This window comes from Mauremys reevesii, linkage group 7 (genome assembly GCF_016161935.1).
Source record: "Mauremys reevesii isolate NIE-2019 linkage group 7, ASM1616193v1, whole genome shotgun sequence".
Lineage (NCBI taxonomy): Eukaryota > Metazoa > Chordata > Testudines > Geoemydidae > Mauremys > Mauremys reevesii.
The window spans coordinates 1,934,342-1,955,391 of NC_052629.1; the positions used below are offsets into that span (position 1 = coordinate 1,934,342).

A 21,050-nucleotide genomic window follows, 5' to 3' on the forward strand; every position below is an offset into this window, starting at 1 on the left:
GTTCATCAGAGGACAATTTTTTCTAAATCTTTTACCATTTTTGTTGCTTTTCTCTGTACTTTTCCCAATTTGTCCATATCTTTCCTAACACATGGCACCCAGAGCTGGACACAGTACTCCAGTGCCAAGTAAAGTGGGACAATTACTTCCTGTGTCTTCCATGACATTCCTGTTAATACACCCTAGAATATTAGCCTTTCACAGCTGCATCATATTGATTCATATTCAGTTTGTAGTGGATCACAATCTACAGCAATATCACCTAGCCAGTTATTCTCCAGGTAGTAGTTCCTAAGTGTAGTATCTTGCACTTGTCTTTATTGAATTTCATCTTGTTGAATTCAGATCAATTGTCCCATTTGTCAAGGGCATTTTGAATTCTAATACTGTCCCAACAAAGTGCTTACAACCCTCCCAATTTATAAGCACACTCTCCATCTATTATCCAAATAATAAATGAAAATACTGAATAGTATCAGACCCCAGGACTGACCCCTGCAGAACCCCACTACATATGCCTTCCTAGGTTGACAGCAAACCATTCATAACTGAGTACAGTCTTGCAATCAGTTATGCAACTACCTTATAGTAATTTAATCTAGACATTTCCCTAGTTTGTTTGGGACTGTGTCAAAAACCTTATCAAAAAAAAAATCAAGATATCGCATCTACTGCTTCCCCCATTTGTAGGCCAGTAACCCACTCACAGAAGGAAATTAGGCTGGTTTGACATTTGTTCTTCATGCTGGCTATTCCTTACAACCCTATTAGATTTAGATTTTTTTTCTACATTTTCATATATAGATTAACAGAATACAAACTAATCAAATGTAATACAAAGTGAGCACTGTACAATGACAAACAATAGTATTTTTCAATTCCTCATACACATACTGTAGTGCAATCTCTATCCTGAAAGTGTAACTTACAAATGTAGATATTTCGTTACATAACTGCACTCCATAACAAAACAATGTAAAACTTTCAAACCTACAAGTCCACTCAGTCCTACTTCTTGTTCAGCCAATCACTAAGAGAAACAAGTTCGTTTACATTTATGGGAGATAACGATGCCTATTTCTTATTTACAATGTCACCTGAAACTGAGAAAACGCGTTTGCCTGGCACTTTTGTAGCCGGCCTTACAAGGTATTTACAGGCCAGATACACTAAAGATTCGTATGTGTCAGCCACCATTTCAGATGACAGGCTTCCATGCTGATGATGCCTGTTTAAAAGAAAAAAAAAAAGTTAGTTTAAATTTGACTGAACCACTTGGAGGAGAACTGTATGTTTCCTGCTCCATGGTTTTACCCGCATTCTGCCATATATTTGTGTTTATGGTAGGCTTGGATGACGACCCAGCATATGTTTGACTTAACAATTTTCACTGCAGATTTGACAAAACACAAAGGTTCTAATACAAGATTTCTAAAGACAGCTCCAGCACTTGACGCTAAGTTTAAAAAATCTGAAGTACCTTCCAAAATCTGAGAGGGACGAGGTGTGGAGCATGCTTTCAGAAGTCTTAAAAGACCAACACACTAATGCAGAAACTACAGAACCCAAACCACCAAAAAAGAAAATCAACCTTCTGCTGATGGCATCTGACTCAGATGATGATGATGATGAATATGCATCAGTCCACACTGCTTTCGATCATTATCGAGCAGAACCTATCATCGGCATGGACGCATGTCCCCTGGAATAGTGGCTGAAGCATGAAGTGACATAACTAACATCTGGCACGTAAATATCTTGCGACACCAGCTACAACAATGCCATGCAAAGAGCTATTGTCACTTTCAGATGACACTGTAAACAAGAAGCAGGCAGCATTATCTCCTGCAAATGTAAACAAACTTGTTTGTTTGAGCAACCGGCCAAACAGGAAGTAAGACTGAGTAGACTTGTAGGCTTTAAAGTTTGATATTTTATTTTTGAATGCAGTCTTTTGTACATAATTCTACATTTGCAAGTTCAACTTTCATGATAGAGATTGTACTACAGTATTTGTATTAGGTAAATTGAAATACTATTTCTTTATAGCACAAATATTTGTAATAAAAAATATAAAGTGAGCACTGTACATTTTGTATTGTAATTGAAATCAATATATTTGAAAATAAAGAAAACATCCAAAAATATTTAAACGGTATTCTATTATTTAATCACATGATTATCATGATTACTTTTAATTGCTTGACAGCACTAACGTAAACTTATCTAAATATACTTTAACCTATTCCTTCCCTATTTTGGCTTTCCCTGTATTCCTTCCTCATTATTATTAATCGTGTTAAGTATCTGGTCACCATCAACCTTTTTAGTTACCTTCACTATTAAAAATTTACACCTCGTTTCCAGTCTGGATTTGTTTTCCTTCAGCTTCCACTGGATGACATTATACCTTTGTCTGCTAGACTAAAGAGCACATCATCAAATATTTGTTATCCATGTTGGTACTTATGTAGACTGTAATTAAGTTGTCCGTTTAGTCTTCTCTTTGCTAAGCAAAACAGATTAAGTTCCTCAAGTCTATCATTATAAGGTAGGCTTTCTAGTCCTTCAATCATGCATCAGGCTCTTCTCTGAACCTTCTCCAATTTATCAACATCGTTCAAGAACAATGGACATCAGAACTGGATGAAATTTTCCAGTATCACCCACACAAATAGAATAACCTCTCTATTCTTACTCAAGGATTTCCCTGTTTATCCATCCCAGGATCACATTAGCTCTCTTAGCATACTGGGAGCTCATTTAGCTGGTTACCTATACATCCCCAATCTTTTCAGAGTCACTGCTTCCCAGAATAGAGTCCCCCAATCCTGTAAGCAGGGCCTACACACACACACACAGATTGCTTGCACCCAGCTTACCACGTGATCCAGATCACACTGAATCAGTGAGCTATCCTCCTCATTATTTACTATTTCCCCAATTTTTGGATCACCTGCAAGTGTCATCATTGATGACATTATGTTTTCTTCCAGGTCATTGATAAAAATGTTAAATAGCATAGGGCCAAGAACCGATCCCTGCAAGACCTCCACTAAAAATACCTGCTTAATTACAATTCCTTGTTTACAATTACAGCTTGAGACCTATCAGTCAGCTGGCTCTTATTTCATTTAATGTGTGCCATGTTGATTTTGTATCATTCTAGGTTTTTTAAACCAAAATCATGTGGAACCAAGTCAAATGCTGTTCAGAAGTCTAAATTTATTACATCAATACTAGTACCTTTCTCACCCAAAAAACCTCTTCAAAAATATCAATCTGTTTTCCATAAACCCACGTTGATTTTACTTCATATTACCCTCCTTTAATTCTTTATTAATCAGCTACTGTATCAGCCACTCCATTATTCTGAGGATAAAAGAACCCTCATTAACAGGCTGAAATCTGTTGTTTCAATTTCACTAGATGTCATTTCTTAGGAGTATAAATGAAAAGGCATCCAATTTACTTTCACCTTGTTTATTTTGTGTACCTCTTATTTGCCTCCAACTAAAAAGTCCCACTTTTATTCAAACTCACCTCATACTTTTGCTGGCAAGTGCTTTGGCTATACGTAGACAAATCACTATATTTAAGAGGAGGTGATCAGAACTGAAGACCATATTCAAGGTCTCCATTTGCAAACTGATGGTTACTCACCGTTGTAACTGTTGTTCTTTGAGATGTGTTGCTCCTATCCATTCCAGTTAGGTGTGCGCGCCGCGCGTGCACGGCTCTTCGGAAGATTTTTACCCTAGCAACACTGGCGGGCCGGCTGGGCGCCCCCTGGAGTGGCGCCGCTATAGCGCTAGATATATACCCCAGCCGGCCCGTCCGCTCCTCAGTTCCTTCTTGCCGGCTACTCCGACAGTGGGGAAGGAGGGCGGGTCTGGAATGGATAGGAGCAACACATCTCGAAGAACAACAGTTACAACGGTGAGTAACCGTCTTTTCTTCTTCAAGTGATTGCTCCTATGCATTCCAGTTAGGTGATTCCCAAGCCTTACCTAGGCAGTGGGGTCGGAGTGAGACGTGGCAGAGTGCAAGACTGCTGAGCCGAAGGCTGCATCGTCTCTGGATTGCTGCACCAGTGCGTAGTGGGTAGCGAAGGTGTGGACAGAAGACCAGGTGGCCGCTCTACAGATATCCTGGATGGGTACATGGGCCAGAAAGGCGGCAGACGAGGCTTGCACTCTTGTAGAGTGAGCGGTGAGGTGGCTAGCTGGAACATGAGCAAGCTCGTAACATGTTCGGATATAAGATGTTACCCAGGAGGAAATCCTCTGAGAGGAGACCGGCTCGCCTTTCATGCGATCAGCAACCACTACGAACAGCTGGGGCGAACGCCGGAAGGGCTTCGTCCGCTCTATATAAAAAGCGAGGGCTCAGCGGATGTCCAGGGTGTGAAGCTGTTGCTCACGACTTGAGGCGTGCGGCTTCGGGAAAAAGACCGGAAGGAAAATGTCCTGGTTTAGGTGGAAGGCCGACACCATCTTAGGGAGGAAGGCCAGGTGTGGTCGAAGCTGCACCTTGTCGCCGTGGAAGACTGTATACGGTGGACCAACCATTAGGGCACGGAGCTCGGAATCTCGTCTCGCTGAAGTTATAGCGACGAGAAAGGCCGTTTTCCATGAGAGATAGAGCAGGGAACACGTGGCCAAGGGCTCGAAGAGGGCTCCCATAAGCTTGGCCAGAACTAGGTTCAAATCTCAGGATGAGGCAGGATGCCGTATCAGCGGGTACAAGCGGTCTAGGCCCTTAAGGAAGCGGGAAACCATCTGGTTGGAAAAGATGGACCATCCTCCTATGGATGGACGAAAGGCGGACACGGCTGCCAGGTGTACCTTCAAGCGAGACCGCGAGTCCTTGTTCCTTAAGGGACCAGAGGTATTCCAGGATCGTAGGAATAGGGACCAGGAAAGGATTAAGGCCTCTCTGATCGCACCAGAGCACGAAACGCTTCCATTTCGCGAGGTAGGTTGAGCGAGTGGAAGGCTTCCTGCTTTCCATCAGGACTTGCTGCACCGCCGCCGAACAGCCACGCTCCGCGTGGGTCAACCACGCAGGTACCAAGCTGTAAGATGGAGGGACTGTAGGTCCGGGTGGCGGAGCCTGCCGAAGTCCTGCGTTATGAGGTCCAGCCATAACGGAAGGGGAATGGGATCCCGAACGGAGAGCTCGAGCAGCAGGGTGTACCAGTGCTGCCGTGGCCAGGCCGGAGCGACGAGTATGAGGCGGGCCCTGTCCCTCCGAAGCTTGAGTAGCACCCGGTGTACGAGTGGGAACAGAGGGAAGGCATAGAGGAGGTGATCTGTCCAGGAGCAGAGGAATGCGTCCGACAGGGAGCCTCGGGAGCGACCCTGGTAAGAACAAAACTGGTGGCACTTCCTGTTCTCCTTGGAGGCAAACAGGTCTATCTGGGGAAACCCCCACCTTCGGAAAATTGTGTGCACCACATCTGGACGAAGGGACCACTCGTAGGAGAGCAACGACCTGCTGAGATGGTCGGCCAGCGTATTCTGCACTCCTGGAAGAAAGAACGCTGCCAGGTGAATCGAGTGGGTTACGCAGAAGTCCCACAGGAGCATCGCTTCCGTGCACAGCAGGGAGGAGCGAGCCCCGCCCTGCTTGTTGACATAAAACATCGCCGTCATGTTGTCCGTGAACACCGCCACACAGCGCCCTTGAAGATGGGCATGGAAGGTCTGACACGCCAAGCGGATTGCTCGCAGCTCCCTGACGTTGATATGTAGGGAGAGCTCTCGGGGCGACCAGAGACCCTGGGTGTGTGGTGTGCCCCCCATCCCAATGCCGAGGCATCCGTGGTCAGGGTGACGGATGGGCGAGGAGGGCGGAACGGGATTCCTGCACACACGACCTCTGGGTCCAGCCACCAGCTGAGCAAACCGAGGATTGGTTTCGTGACCTTGACCATCATGTCCAGGGGTCGCGGTGCGGACGGTACACCGACGCAAGCCAAGTTTGAAACGGGCGAAGGCGCAGCCTCGCGTACGTGGTCACGAACGTGCAGGACGCCACGTGGCCCAGGAGGCGTAGGTGGTCGATGGGACTCTCCGAGGCAGCGCAGGCAGGAGTCGTGAGGGTCACCAATCGGCATGTGCCGCTGGCAAGCCGAACAGGGCTTAAACCCCGGTGCCTTGGGCATGAGCCCGCACCGGTTGTGGAAAAAGAGGGGCTAGCCCCCCTAATTCCCCTTAATACACTAACAAAATTATTTAACTATCTTAACTAACTATGTACACTTATAGAAGGAGATACACTAGGGTTGTGGAGGTCAGTGGAGCACTCCACTGTTCCAACGGCCGTCACGGGCGGTAAGAAGGAACTGAGGAGCAGACGGGTCGGCTGGGATATATATCTAGCGCTATAGCGGCGCCACTCCAGGGGGCGCCCAGCCGGCCTGCCGGAGTTGCTAAGGTAAAAATCTTCTGAAGAGCCCGGCGCGCACACCTAACTGGAATGCATAGGAGCAATCACTCGAAGAAGAACTCAGTATTTTCTATCCCATTCTTTATACATTGTTTAATTTGACCATGTGTGTACACGGTGCACGTTTTTATTAACGTCAAATTATGCCTAGGTCTCTTTCATAAATTGATAGTTAATTTAGAATCACCGTATCTGTGCAGTTCAAATTATACCTTCCGGTGTACATTACTCAACTTGCATCTCCACTCATTTACCTGCTAGGTACCCTTTTGAAAGTCTAAGTAATTAACTTCAAGTTTATCACTTCATGAGAAGAAGAAGGGGGTGAACAGCTCACACCAGACATACTATAAATGCCCTGGATACATTACAATTAACCCTCTGAAGCTCTGAAAAGTGACCAGTCAGTCCTACTTTGCTTGAGTGGAGCCCATACTTTCCCCTGGGAGTAGTCCCATTTTGAGTCTGGTAGGAGCGCTCTCCCTGGAAGCAATGGAAGCAGCTCTGGACAGGGATGGTACAGAACAGAAGACTGCTATACAGCGCTAGGTTTCTTCTAGGGTTACCTTGCCACATGCGCCTCATCATGGTGGAGCATGATTAGCTGCTGCAGGGCCTCAAATGTTTTATCAAAGCCAAGCACGTAACTCTCTCCATCTGGGAACTTAAAACTATTAGGAAGACAAGTGCTCACAGCTCTTGAGCCTTCTGAGACAGCTGTCAAAGTGGGGAAAAAAAAAAACTGGCTGGCACCTCAGAAAGAGGGCTTCCTACTAATCAGCAGAGCTGGTTTTGCCCCAGATGTTCCTTGGAGACTGAAGGAACACGGAGGATTAGTGGGCCCAAAACTGAACAGCAGGATTTTCTCCTTCCTTGCCAGGAAGGTATCAACAAGGTAACAAACACTGCCCAAGCCCTCCGTTAAAGTCTGCTTGACACAGACTCTTTGGCTTGAAGTCTGAATTTTAGATTTTCCCTGACCTTTCCCACTGAAGAGTGTATCCTATAAATGTGACGCAGGAGCTACCATTGACCACAGGAAGGCTCAACTTCCACTGAAACTGCCTGTGTATGACTGAGCCAGTAGTGAGCACTATAGCCACTGAGTTGTACTATGCAAGAAAAGCTTGTTTGAGACCTGGTGCAATGCTACTTCCTGTCTCCACAACAACTCTGTACACTAGCTCCCAGCAGAATTACAGGAGCCTTACAAGAGCTATTGCAAATCAGAATGTGCATAATAGAATGGGAGACAGTCAGCAGCACCACACAGGGTGGAAGAAACAGACTCAAGCAGCTGGACCTACAAATGGTAGAGGCTGAAGTACCACTGCCGCCCCTTGCCTAGTCAGACACAAGTGATAATATTACCACTATGTATGTGTGCACAAATGCCCTTGACTTTATGTAAGCCTTCTTTTCCTTACACCCACACATATGTTGGTCATTTCTCCCTAATACAATTCTTACCAGAGTAAGCTCTTTGGGACAGGACCATGTCAAGCTGTCCATAAAATGCCCCACACACCTATTGAATCAATACTGGCACAGAATTTTGAATTTTAAAAGACCATATAGGTAAGTTTGTACAGCAAGCCTACACAGCACCACCTGACTCACTGTTCTCAGTGCTAAAAGATTTATTTTGTAAACTACAGGGCATAATACAGGGCAGTTTAGGCTACGCTAACTTTTACTAAGTAATTTGTAACCATTGTTAACAAGAGTTTCAAAAGCTCGGTTTAATACCTCTGAACCAGTACCCAAGTGTTCCAATCTATCAGAGTTTGGTAACAAGAGAGCTAGACTGTCTATCCCCAATGAGCTCAAAATCAGGAAGGCCCAAGGAGTCTTCCATGCATAGCTCTGCAGTGAGGTGTGTGGGGGTGGAGCTCTCGCTCTCTCTAAATCCTGGTTTTCCACAAGGACAAAGGAAGCAACAGCAACAAGGACACTAGAAAGAGTGTGTCTATTCCCTGCAAAGAATGTAGCAGGAGAGACACACATCCAGGATCATTATGATTTTCTAGCCCAAGTCCTTGGGGAATGCTGATGCATGAGGAGGTGCAATGGATGTTGCAGACCCTCTTCAACTTAACCACAATTTTACCAAACTCATTACCCATGTATGGCTGTTCAATGGAAAGTGTAAAGTAAGTTTTAGGATGGGGCTAAACCTAGTTATTAATAAATAAAAAAATGTGCATCTTTGTTAGCAATCTCAGCAACGAGAAAAAAAAGTTTCATGTACCATTTACTAACATGATACTTCAAAAAGTGACTAGATGCTGAATACTCATTTTAGCATAGTAGGAATTTCATTGACCTTAACATTGACCTTTAGATTTGCACATCCAATGACTCAGTTGTCAGCCAACTGCTTTCCTAGCAGATGATGTGGTTATTCTTGGTACTTATTGCAAAGAAGATAACACAACTCAGAACACAATTTAGAAGAATTTACAAGCCACTGCTGTAGTTTGATAAGGCACAAGTTATAGCGTAGGCTATAACAGTGATTAGAAAGGTATTTCTTTTAAGAAGATGGAACAATATACTGCCATGAACTGCAGGGGTGCAGAATAAGCTCTAACATACATAACTAGTTTAGAACTAGCTGAAATCATGCTAAAAACTAGATGCCAATATGTCCATAAAACATTTCACAATTTAAAATATTTGAAGTCTCTACAGACCAGAACCTCATGCATAACCATGCACTTAGATGTTTAAAATGATTTGTAAAAGTATCCTGAACACAATCCAAAGATTTTGGATGATATTGGATTAATCTATAGTTGACTGTACTCAGAACAAAGGGCTAAGATTTTCAAAAAAAGGGGCCTAAAGCACCTACCATTGTAGCAGCTCAGGATACTTAGTATTTTTTAACACAAGCCAAAAATATTTAGGAGCATAGCTTTAGGCAACTGCTTTTGAAAATCCTGGCTATACTATTACAGCTCTACAAAGTCATTGCTGCTTCATGGTTAGCATTCTAAACTTGTACAATGCTAATGTAGCCAATTACAATCTAACAACCCATGTGCAAATAAACTGGCAACATTTTTAAGCAAATAAAATTATATAGGTATACTAACATCCTAGTCTTGGGATATCCAGTCAAGCTACGCAAGGAGATGTGTTTGTCCCTTGCATACTCCCAAATGTGGAAGTAGGATCAGAAACTGGATCTGGAAGAAAGGGTAAACAGCATGTTAGTTAAATTCACAGATGACACTACATGAGGAGAGGCTGCAAACATCAGTGAGGACAAAAATACAAATGGACCTAGACAGGTTATAGATACAGCAGGAACACAGCATGGACAGTGTAACTACATGAGAAAAATAATTGGAAACATTCAACGATCGGGATATAGAGTGGAAAGGAGTAAGTTGAAAGAAACCTAGGAGTGACAGTACACAGCTAGTTGGATACAGGCATTGCAAGAGGATTTTGAAGTACAGGGGCATCAAAAAGAGAGCAGGGTAGTGAAAATTCTTCCTTACGTGACCATTGAGCCACTAAAGCCATCAACTTGCACCACACCAGAGATCAAAAAATTCACTCACGCACAGCAAATAAAAAGCTTTCCTCAACAAATGCCATGGTGTTCTGAGGAACTGATTAAATTGCTAGCTATTATGATTCTGAAGATAGTCTGCATTTGTCAGGGTGAGCATTACTCAATGAAGCGGCGACCTCCAGTGCCGCCTAGCTTCAACTAGCAGCAGAGTGAAATTAACAAGATCGGTCAGTTTCATGGCAGCACTCTGAGGACACCTGTTAAACTAGCAAGAACCACATCAGCTTTAACAGCTGCTTTTGGGGAAAGCTCTGAGCAGCAACCAAAGTAGGTACTTCAGCTATTTACAGGGGAGAATAGGATAATTTCTCTGCACCTTGCCTGAAAGTTTTCTTTCTTGAAGTAATGTGATCCACGGACCCCCTCATAAGACAGGGTCTCTGCTCTGCTCTGTGCAGCCTTGGAGACAGATGAGACACCTGTCAGTCTATGGCCAGGGAGATGTGCCTCCTCCACCTCTGAGAAGCCCACACCATTCGAGAGACGTTCACAGCAGAGGAAATCTATAACCATAGTGTGTCCATGAGGAACATTAAGGATTAAGCACTAAGACTGAATACTAACAATTCTCCTGCAGAGCAAGGAATTTCAGTGAAGAACAAACTTGAGTGCCAGTTAATAATCCCATTTCTTTCCCAAGTTTAAAGCCCATTCAAGGTTGGTTGGATTTGTGGACCTCATTACCTCAAGCAAATATTTTTTCAGATAATGCACAGATACAGATAAAAATAAGGAAACATAAGGAGGTCCACAGATCCAGAGACACTAGGAATTTCATAGCAGTGATCTTTCTGCCTATGAAGTTGCCACACCTAGGAAGGAGTACGGCAGAAAGGGATCTAGGGGTTATAGTGGACCATAAGCTAAATATGAGTCAACAGTGTGATGCCGTTGCAAAAAAAGCAAACGTGATTCTGGGATGCATTAACAGGTGTGTTGTAAGCAAGACACAAGAAGTCATTCTTCCGCTCTACTCTGCGCTGGTTAGGCCTCAACTGGAGTAGTGTGTCCAGTTCTTGGCACCGCATTTCAAGAAAGATGTGGAGAAACTGGAGAGGGTCCAGAGAAGAGCAACAAGAATGATTAAAGGTCTTGAGAACATGACCTATGAAGGAAGGCTGAAAGAATTGGGTTTGTTTAGTTTGGAAAAGAGAAGACTGAGAGGGGACATGATAGCATTTTTCAGGTATCTAAAAGGGTGTCATAAGGAGGAGGGAGAAAACTTGTTCACCTTAGCCTCTAAGGATAGAGCAAGAAGCAATGAGCTTAAACTCCAGCAAAGGAGGTTTAAGTTGGGACATTAGAAAAAAGTTCCTAACTGTCAGGCTGGTTAAACACTGGAATAAATTGCCTAGGGAGGCTGTGGAATCTCCATCTCTGGAGATATTTAAGAGTAGGTTAGATAAATGTCTATCAGGGATGGTCTAGACAGTATTTGGTCCTGCCATGAGGGCAGGGGACTGGACTCGATTACCTCTCGAGGTCCCTTCCACTCCTAGAATCTTTGAATCTATGAATTTATATTTTGAGAGCTCTGTTGAAGGACAGTTTCCTGAGCTCTATGGAACCTCAAGATAATATTTGGCATGAAGGACGTTAGTTCTGAATACCTCTATCTTTACGGAAGATACTGTACTGGAGAATCCCTGTAGAGAGAGCTTCCAACTCAGAACCTTCAAGCTGAAGAGACTGCTTTAAAAAAAATGCCACTTCAATTGGTTAGGAAGTATTGAGAGAGACTTTCCTGACTGGTTCAAATGGAAAGCCAGTAAAGCACTGAGAACCAGATGTATAGGCCATGGAAAAACTCTTGTGTACTTCAGGACCAGATGCAGAAAAGACTTCTTTCCAAATACAACATTGGAAATCTGGATAAGATTACATCCACATCTTGCCTGCTGCATGAAGGACACTAGACAAAAGCAGCTACTTGACCTCAGTGTCTGAATCACCACAACTGGCCTGAGTCCAATTTGAAGTCAAGAATCTGTGGTACTGATGCAGATATTGGGGGATGAGACAGGACTGGGAAGAGATCCTTGTCCTGCCAGCTATGGGAAAACCTCAGCCAAGCTCATGAATTAGCTTGACTTAGAAGAATTCTTTCTGGAAGCTAGAAGCAAGGATATTACCTCTTGACTTGAGACTGTTCAAGAGCCAGGCACCCCCAGTCTGTCCAGATTCTTATGCATTATTGGCTGCTTTAAAAGCAGATTCCTTCTGGATAGAAAGCTGATGGAAGGTCTTTGTGCTACATCGAGGAGGTTGGAGAACCAAGGCCTCCTTGGCCAGAATGGGCTACCAGAAAATGCATATAGAAATCCCTCTGGCCACTTGGTCAACAGGGCCTCGGCTTTGTAATCCTGCTGGCAAGAAAAGAACCCTGGAGCTGTATGTTTCAGATGGGAGGCCCAAATCTATTGCTGGGAGACGAAATTCCTTTACCAGGAGATGGAACCCTCTGGATGTAATTCCCATTCTGAATGTTCTTTCTTGCCTGCTGAGCCAGTCTTAACATTCATTCTTCCTGGAATGTTAAGGAAGCAGACTGGCAGCAGATTCTCCTCTACTCAAATCCTCAGGAGGGAAGTTTCTCTTTGAAGGATTGTGGACTTAGAAAGGGGGGGGGGGGGAGAGTAACAATCAAAATATGGAATGACTGAGGGGTTGTCTGTTATGATCAATGCATGAGGGAAATCCAGATATGGTTCAGAGCCTTGAAACCATATCAGATTGCCCTCTAGCCAGTTTATGCTATGTTTATTTTTGTTTGGACCAGATCCCATAGACCAGGGGTTCTCAAACTGGGGGTTGGGAACCCTCAGGGGGTCACGAGGTTATTATATGGGGGGTTGCGAGCTGTCAGCCTCCACCCCAAACCCTGCTTTGCCTCCAGCATTTATAATAGTGTTAAATATATAAACAAGTGTTTTTAATTTACGGGGGGCGGGTCGCACTCAGAGGCTTGCTATGTGACAGGGGTCACCAGTACAAAAGTTTGAGAACCACTGCCATAGACAGTCCTTGACCCTCCGTGAGCACCCAATCCCTCTAAAACAGTATCTATAGAAATAACTCCCCTGACTAGCTCACATATTGGGAAGCCTGATTCACATCTGATGGATCATTCAGATGGTGAATGAGTCAAAGTGTTCTCTCAGATGCAGAGAACACTATTGGGAGAGGAATAGGAGGAAGCTTTGTAGTGGCCCCATGGAACCACAGGCCCACTGAAGACCATCCACCCAGGAGGCCACTGATCCCACAAAAGATGGCTGCCATGAAGGGGAAGACCTGGATGACCTCCTGAGAGCTGCTATTAATATTAGCAGCATTTCAGAAACACTTGGTGCTGTTGTTAAACCAAAGGGCAGTAAACTGTACTGGTAGTGTTTTGCTAGGAAAGCAAAGCATAGAAAGCATCTGTGAAACTGCCAAGTTGGGCTATGTACTCTCAGCCAGTCTGTAAGAAGGGAGATGTAGGATAGATGGCTACATGCCCTGTCTTGTCAAAGGATCCACAGACATGAGAGATCAGCTATTCAGGGCATGGACATATGCTAAGAGATCCAAAAGGTATCCCCATTGAACAACTTCCAAAACCCAACTGAGCAAGGTCACAAGAGACCAAAATATTGCTAACTGAAAACTACCACTGGAGCTCCACCCCAGACCGTGCTGCCTGCAAGTCATGTTTGCTTTGAGGAACCTGAGGTCTGATCGGAAAATTTACCTGCCCTGCCACATTACCCTCCCCGCATCTGTTCTATTTTCTTCTGGTGTAGTTGGGTCCTTTCCTGTAAGATTTTCTAGACTGGCCTGCACGGAAGGACTCCCAGCTTTGGACTATGGCCTGTTGTCTCTCCTATATTGTTTGCTGGGGGCAAAGGTCTCATTTTTCCTACTAGTGGCTCTCCAACTTGATTCAAGGTATTGCTGAGCAGCTTGCAATCTGTGGAAGTGGCTAAAAGCAGTTCAGCCTGTGAGCCTGCCTTCCAGCCCTGGAGCCACAGGTCAGCATGCTACCACCTTGCAGCCCCTGGCCCTAGCTTAATAGCTGAGGGCATCCAGGGAGGAGTCGGATACAAATGCAGCAAAGGACATCTTTTTAGAGAGACATGTCCAGTTTAACAGGCTTTCTGTGCTTTAGAGGTACTGTCAGCCACATTGTAAACCCATGCCTGGATTGCTCTGGCAAAACAAGTGGGGACAGCTCAAGCTCCAGAAATGTGTTGCCAATTCAATTCTCCTGTCTATGGGATCCTCTACAGGAATGGCGGTATCCTTAACTAGAGAGGCAGGTCTTCAGCCACCTTTAGAAAGGAGGCCAGATTTGATTTTGATTGGGTGGACATCTGTAGCACTATTTAGCCACCCTGCTCTGGCGTTTGGCCTTGTCTGGAAGCTCCCACTCCTCCTTGATAATGTTCTGAAAAGGGAAGATTTACAGGAATATACGGTTCTACCTTGGAACTAGAGAAGTACTATCACCCAGTAATCTCACTTTATCAGACAGGCTTTTCCTTTTCTCCTTCATAGGGAGTTCCTCTAGAGGCATATCTAGTAAAGATGTTGGCCTTTACAAGTATAGTGCTAAAACAGATCAGAAGGAAAATGCTTATCCTAAATCTCTTCTTTCTGATCTGGGTCAGAATCAGAGAGCTAGCCTTCCTCCCAAGAAGTGTATTGGATTCATGCTACTCATGGGAAGCACATTTCACTTGGTTCCTCTTTGCCTCTCATCTTACTCTCTTTTCCAGAAGTCTCAGAACAATGACAGTGAGGAAGACTGTTGGTCCAGAGTACAAAGGCTTGTGTGCTTTTTGTTGAAGCAACTAAAGAGAGCTGAACATCAGAGACTTTTTTCTTATATTTCCCTTGATCCTCCTTGGATAGAGAAGGAGGAGGAAATTTCAGTCCTAGTGTCCCCTGGAGACCACTTTGTGGTGGCTCTTTCAAGCAGCTGTCTTGCCATGAAAAAGGGAAAATTCTTCGAGACGTGTCCCTCTATGGGAGCTCAACTGTAGGTGCATCCCTGTGCTGCTGATCTGAGAACTTTGGTAGCAGCGTCCGTTCAGCCTGCGCATGCACTGCTTCCCCCTTGTGCTTTATCACGAAGCTAACCAGCCTTGCACAGGCCAACCCTCTTCGGTTCCTTCTCTACCACAGAGTATTGACAAGGACTCCAATGTAAAGGGGAGGAGGTGGGTCATGGGGCACCTTTACGGACACATCTCAAAGAAACATAATTACTGCACAAGGTGAATAACTACTACTTCTTCGAGTAGTGTCCCCTAGGATGGCATAGTGCTCTACAAAGGTATGTGCAGATGCCCAGGTAGCTGCTCTGCAGATTTCTGATAGAGGGATACCCTTGAAGAAGACGACAGACAAGGAGACCCATCTCAGAGTGAGAAAGTATTGAATATGGGGGAGTTAAATTGCAAATCTGATAAGAGTTTGATACAGTTCAAGACCCATTTGGAGAGTCTTAACTGAAATAGCAGTGCCTTTTGACCCATCTGCAATGGAGACAAAGTGTCTCGGATATTTTTTTAAAACTCTTGTCTTGTCCAAATAGAAGGCCAAGGCTCTCCTTACCTGGAGCGCATGGCTTCCCTATTATCCTGATGAAGTTTGGAATAAAAGGTTGGAAGGTGGATGAGCTAGTTCACATGAAATGTGGAAGTCAGGTTGGGGGTGAAGTTCAGATATGTTCTAAGTGTGACTTTGTCAGGGAAGAACACTTTGTGGGGGGGGGGGGGGAGGAAATGCACTGCTATCACCTCTATCCTTCTAGCCAAGGTAATGACGACCAGGAACACCACCTTCATGGAGAGGTGAGTTAAAGGACACATGGCCATGGGGTCAAATGGCAGTCTAGTCAGTCCTTTTAGTACTAGGTTGAGATCCCACTGTTAGGTAGGAAGATTGCATTGAGGAAAGAGGTTCACTATACCTTTGAAAAACCTCTTCATAGTCGGGTGGGAGAAAACGAAGTACCCTTCAACCTGCTGATGGAAGGTTGCAATTGTTGCTAAGTGGACTTTTAGCGAGCCAATCGTTTTCCAATTTCTGGGAGAGTCAATAGGTCATCTAGGCTTATTGGCAGAGCGTCTGTATCCGGGGTGACACATTTGGGTTGGCACCAGATTCAAAAAATCTAGTCCACTTTTCTGGTTGGTACAATGGGTAGCTACTTTTCTACTGTGTGATAACCCTTCCTGTACCACCTCAGAGCAAGATGTCTCGTGCTAGAACCATGACAGAATCAGGCTTTGCACTGCAGTGTCTGCAGGTTGGGATGAAGAGTGTCTCTTGTTCTGCGAGAAGCGGTAAGTAGTAGTTGGAAGAGTCATCGGTGGACACAGCCTCAGCTGTGACAGGTAAGGATACTAAGTCTGTCTGGGCCACGTGGGAGCAAATCAGTATTATGTTTGTTTTTTCCTTTTTATTTTCAACAGGACTTTCAGCAATAGAGGGAATGGGGGGGAAAAGGTGTAAAGATGACCCCAGTCCCATAAGAGGAGAGCGTCCCCCATGGAATGTCGTCCAATCCCCGCTCTGGAGCAGTACTGTGGAAATTTCTTATTCTGGTAATTGGCAAACATTGTCTAAATAGGTCGGGGAGTATCACTGAATCTATCTCCTATTTGTGGTCATGCGGGAATTTGCGGGTGAGACTGTTCACTATCATGTTGTGCACCCTCAGTAGGTAGGCAGGCTCCTGATATTGTGAGAATGCACCAGTTCCAGACCTTTAGTGCTTCCATGCACAAGAAGTGTGATCTGGCACCTCTTTGTCGGTTTGTAATACATGCAGGCCATATTGTCCATGACTTGTGTGTGTGCGCCTCTGATCAGCAGGAAGAAGTGAGCACGCACATTTCTGACCACTCCGAGTTTGAGCAGGTTGATGTGAAGGTATGTCTCGGATGGAGACCATTTGCCCTGCACTGTGAGATCGTTGAGATGTGAGCCCCAGCCTACGAGATCAGGAGTAGTGATGGGGAAGGCTGAACAAACGGGATTCCCATGCAGACATTTATTGGGTCTTTCCACCAACTAAAGGATTGTTTAATCTTGGTGGGCGTTGATAGTAGTTTATGTTGTCTCTGTTTAGTATTTAAACTGAACCAAACCATGCTTGAAGGCATCCCATGTGCAGTCTGGCACGAGCTATACTCCTGGGGGAATTCTGCACCACTGCACATGCACAGAATTTATGTCCCCCTCAGATTTCTTTGCTTCCCCACAGAAAAATGACTGATGGGGAAGCAAAGGGAAGCCACAAGAGCGTTCATGCGACCCTCCCCAGCAGCATGTTTCAGGTGCCCAAGGCAGCTGGCAGAGAGGTAAATCACTGTGGGGCAGGAGGCGGGACTGGGGAAGACCTGGATAGTGGCTCCTATCCTGCACTGGGCTCAGCTACTAGTCTGGGCTGGGGAGAACGGGACTTCTTCCCCTGCATGGCATCCAGGCCTGGGTCAGACTCTCCCCCCGATTTCTCCTCCAGCTGCAGGAACCTGTCTCCCCCGCTCCTGCTTCCTGCACCCATCGCTCCCCTGCTGCAGGAGCAGGGATCCCTGTATAGGGAGCCACTTCCCTATCCGCCCAACCCACCTGCATCCAGACCCCCACATACCCAGACCCTCCTGCCAACCCTCACCCCCCACACTCAGAACCCCCCAATGAGTCCCACTCCCCCTTCCCTGCACCACCCTGATGAGCCACCTGCTATCTGAATCCCCTCCCCACCCCACCAAGCCCCAACCAGTTGCACCTCCATCCCTGCCCCTGTGCATCCAGATCCGGATCCCCCACTGAGCCGTCTGCACCCAGACTGCCCCACACAGAACCCTCTCAACCCGCACCTGGATCCTCCCACACTAAGCCTCTCCACACTTGGATCCTGCCTTGCTGAGCCTGCCTGCCCACCACCTGGTGCACCTGGCATAGAGGGACAGAGGCCCTGGGATGTTTCTAGGGAAGACCCGGTCCTTGCACTGTGTCAGGGTTGGGTGCAGCCTCAGCAAACCTGTCAAAAACTGTAGCTTTGAGGACGTAGGTTGAGATCCCAACTGTTTCCATCTGGGAAATCTGGACTTCTTTCTCTGAGGTTCATATCACTTACGATGGATATTTGCGAGGAGCAGGGTTTGAATGACATCTGAGGGCTATACTTTTTCTTATACTGAGATGTGTGGATCCTGGAGTCTCTTAAGGTGTGGAGGGAAGTGTCTGTCCTTTCAACAAACAGTTTTGTCCCTTCAAATGAAGATCCTCCGCAGTTGTTTGAACCTCTTTTGGGAAGCCAGATAGGTGCAGCCACGAGGCTCGTCTCATCACGAAGGCAGTAGAGATGGAATGTGCTGCCATGTCAGAGGTGGCGCCTGCAGACTGGAGAGATGTCTTCATCTCCCATTGGCCTTCAGTGACAATGGCCTTGAATTGTTCCTTGTGAGGATCTGGGAGCTGCTCGATAAGGGAGTTGAATTTTGAGTAGTTCTGGTCATCATATTTACGTGGAACTGAATAGTGGCTGAAGAGTATATTTTCCTCCCAAAAAGATCCAGCTGCTTCCAATCACGGCCATAGAGGGTTTGATTTGAAATGGTGCTGGTGGCCCTTTTGAGTTGACCACATCCACTATGATCAAATTGGGTGGCGGATGGGAGAACTCCTCCATGTCTTTCACCAGCACATAATATTTTGTATCACCTCGCTTACACGTTGGTGGGGCCGATGCTGGGGTCTGCCACATGATTTTGGCAGCATCCAAGAGTGCTTCATTAATAGGGAAGGCTATACTGGACAAGGTAGAAGAATGTAATATGTCCTCTAGCTTGTGGTATGACTTGGTCACTTCCTGTAGTGCCTCTGCCAACCACAATGACAGTTCTTGAAACAGTTTAAAGTTATCTACCATCGATGGCAGAGGGGGCATCACCATCTCATCTGGTGAGGATGAGAAGTGAGCCTGAGGAGTAACTTCCTCCTCAACTTCAGCCTCTTGTTCCTCCTTCATCTGTTGAGGTGGAGTTCCGATGCCCTCAAAAGCAGCAGCTGAAGGAGGGTGGCTCCTTGGTTGCTGGTAGGCCACACTAGAGCTTTGGAAGGCATATTCTCTGAGCCTGATAGGGCCACTGTGAGGGTGGGAAGGGGCCCGGTGGTTGTTACCATGGCTGCCCAGACCATGTGGACAGTATGGTTGTGGTTCACAGCAGAATTGGGCACCAGACAGAGGGTGAGAAGAGTGAGGGGAGACCACGTCCTCTTCCTCACTTTCTGACTTGGAGAATTAAAAAGGTGGTGCATGACAAGAGATTGCTGGTGAGTCTGGATCTCCAGGTGTACTCGGTATCGAGGCCCCAGTACTGAGCAGAGGCGAATCCGGCATGTCACACAGAGAGATTCGTCGCATACCGGAAGTCCAGCGGCGGCAGAGGTGTCCATACTGGCGGTGGTTTCTGGTGCAGAGATGCCTGTGCCAAAGGAGTCCATGATGTGAACCTGACAGTATGGTCTGTTGGTGTCTGGAATGCCACAAGCTGTACCAATGTCAATATCTGTACCACAGGAGCCTTCCTTGGGGCAGATTTTCTCTGTTTCTCATGCCTAGACAGTACCAACGGTTCCTTGCCTGTGCCCACTGTGTCCTTAGGCAACCCAACACGCTCTGTTGGGATGGTACCACAAAAGCCTGGGATACCAGATTTAAACAGCTTCAGTGCCATTGGTACCGATGATACTGATCAAGCCAGAGACTGTTTTCAGGTCAATCAGGGCTTGCTGTGGGCACTCTCAGCCCCTTTTTTAGCAGCCTTACATGAGTGGCATGTGGAAATCTTTTGGGGCTCATTTCCCTTAGTAGAAAGTTGGGGTGAGGTTTCCCACTGACCAGGGTCTTGATGCAGCTCAGATAATTGAAAGCCTGACTCCATAAGTAGGAGTTTGAGCCTCAGTTTTCTATGCTTTCTGGATCTGGGCTCCAGTAGCTGACACAAACCACACTTCTATTGAATGTGTTTTTCTCCCAAGCAGCAGATGCACTGAGCATGTCCATCAGTCACTAGGATAGATTCCTTGCAACCGAGACATTTCTTGAACCCTAGGGGAGCTGGGCATATCCTGATACCCTGTTCAGACAGGGGGTCAAAGAAAGAACAAAATCCTTCTCTTTTTATTTTATTTTTTAAGGCAGCCATATAAAAGATAAATGAAGAAAAGCAGCTTGAACAGGTAGCTAAAGATTAACAATTCTACAGAGGCTAACCAACGGCTAAGGGACAGCTAAAGCTCTGTCTCTAGCCAGGGACCGTTGAGAAGGAACTGAGGCGGGTTTGCCCACAAACAGGAGCATCGGAGGAAGAGGGGGCTGTTCACATCTAATCTGTGCATTTTTATTTCCTTAGGATATTTGGATTCAACCAGAAGAATACCACCCACTGTATGAAGACGACTGTGGTGTCCTTAAGGATGGAGGCCCAGTTAATGCACACTATTACCACAGTTGACAGACATGTAACAGAGGTTTAATTGAGAGCAGTCTATGCCCCAAAACCCTCTTGGGCAAGGTGGCGGCAAGTAGGCAAGATACTTTCAGAGAAAAAAAGGAAGAGACCTACAGTTGTGAAACTGAAAGGAGGTTCATTAGGATTTGTAGCCCATCAATCAAGGTCATGACCAGAACTTGAGTACTGCCAGAGGACTAAGAGTGGCGGGCCTCAGGAATCCATTAAGTAACAGTTGTGTGGGTTTCTTACAGAGCAATCTATCTGCAGTCACTGACTTGTTTCTGCAAAAAGTGTTGGCCTTGAGGCCCATGGTTAGCCCATCTTGTTAAAAAGCCATTAGACTGTCCTTTGCTTCAGCTGACTTTGCCCTGATGTGTGTCCTTTATAATTCTAATATCTAAACCTCAGGTGAAAGAGACATCTGTCACTTTCCTCTGAGACTTTGCCTATACTTGCAGCGGCATATAGGGTACATGTAGCTAGTTAGTGAA

The 21,050-nt window shown here is 45.7% G+C and overlaps 1 protein-coding gene and 1 long non-coding RNA gene across 2 annotated transcripts in view; one reads left to right on the forward strand and one right to left on the reverse strand.

Annotated features, from left to right (window-relative positions):
• Window positions 1–21,050, reverse strand: part of LOC120369016 (ligand-dependent corepressor) — a 113,644-nt gene that overhangs the window by 67,910 nt on the left and 24,684 nt on the right. The gene's annotated exons all lie outside the window — the stretch shown is intronic.
• LOC120369018 lies at window positions 16,271–20,872 on the forward strand. Its single transcript, XR_005582893.1, has 3 exons — window positions 16,271–16,377; window positions 16,507–16,638; window positions 20,458–20,872. It is a non-coding gene; the product is annotated as an uncharacterized LOC120369018 (long non-coding RNA).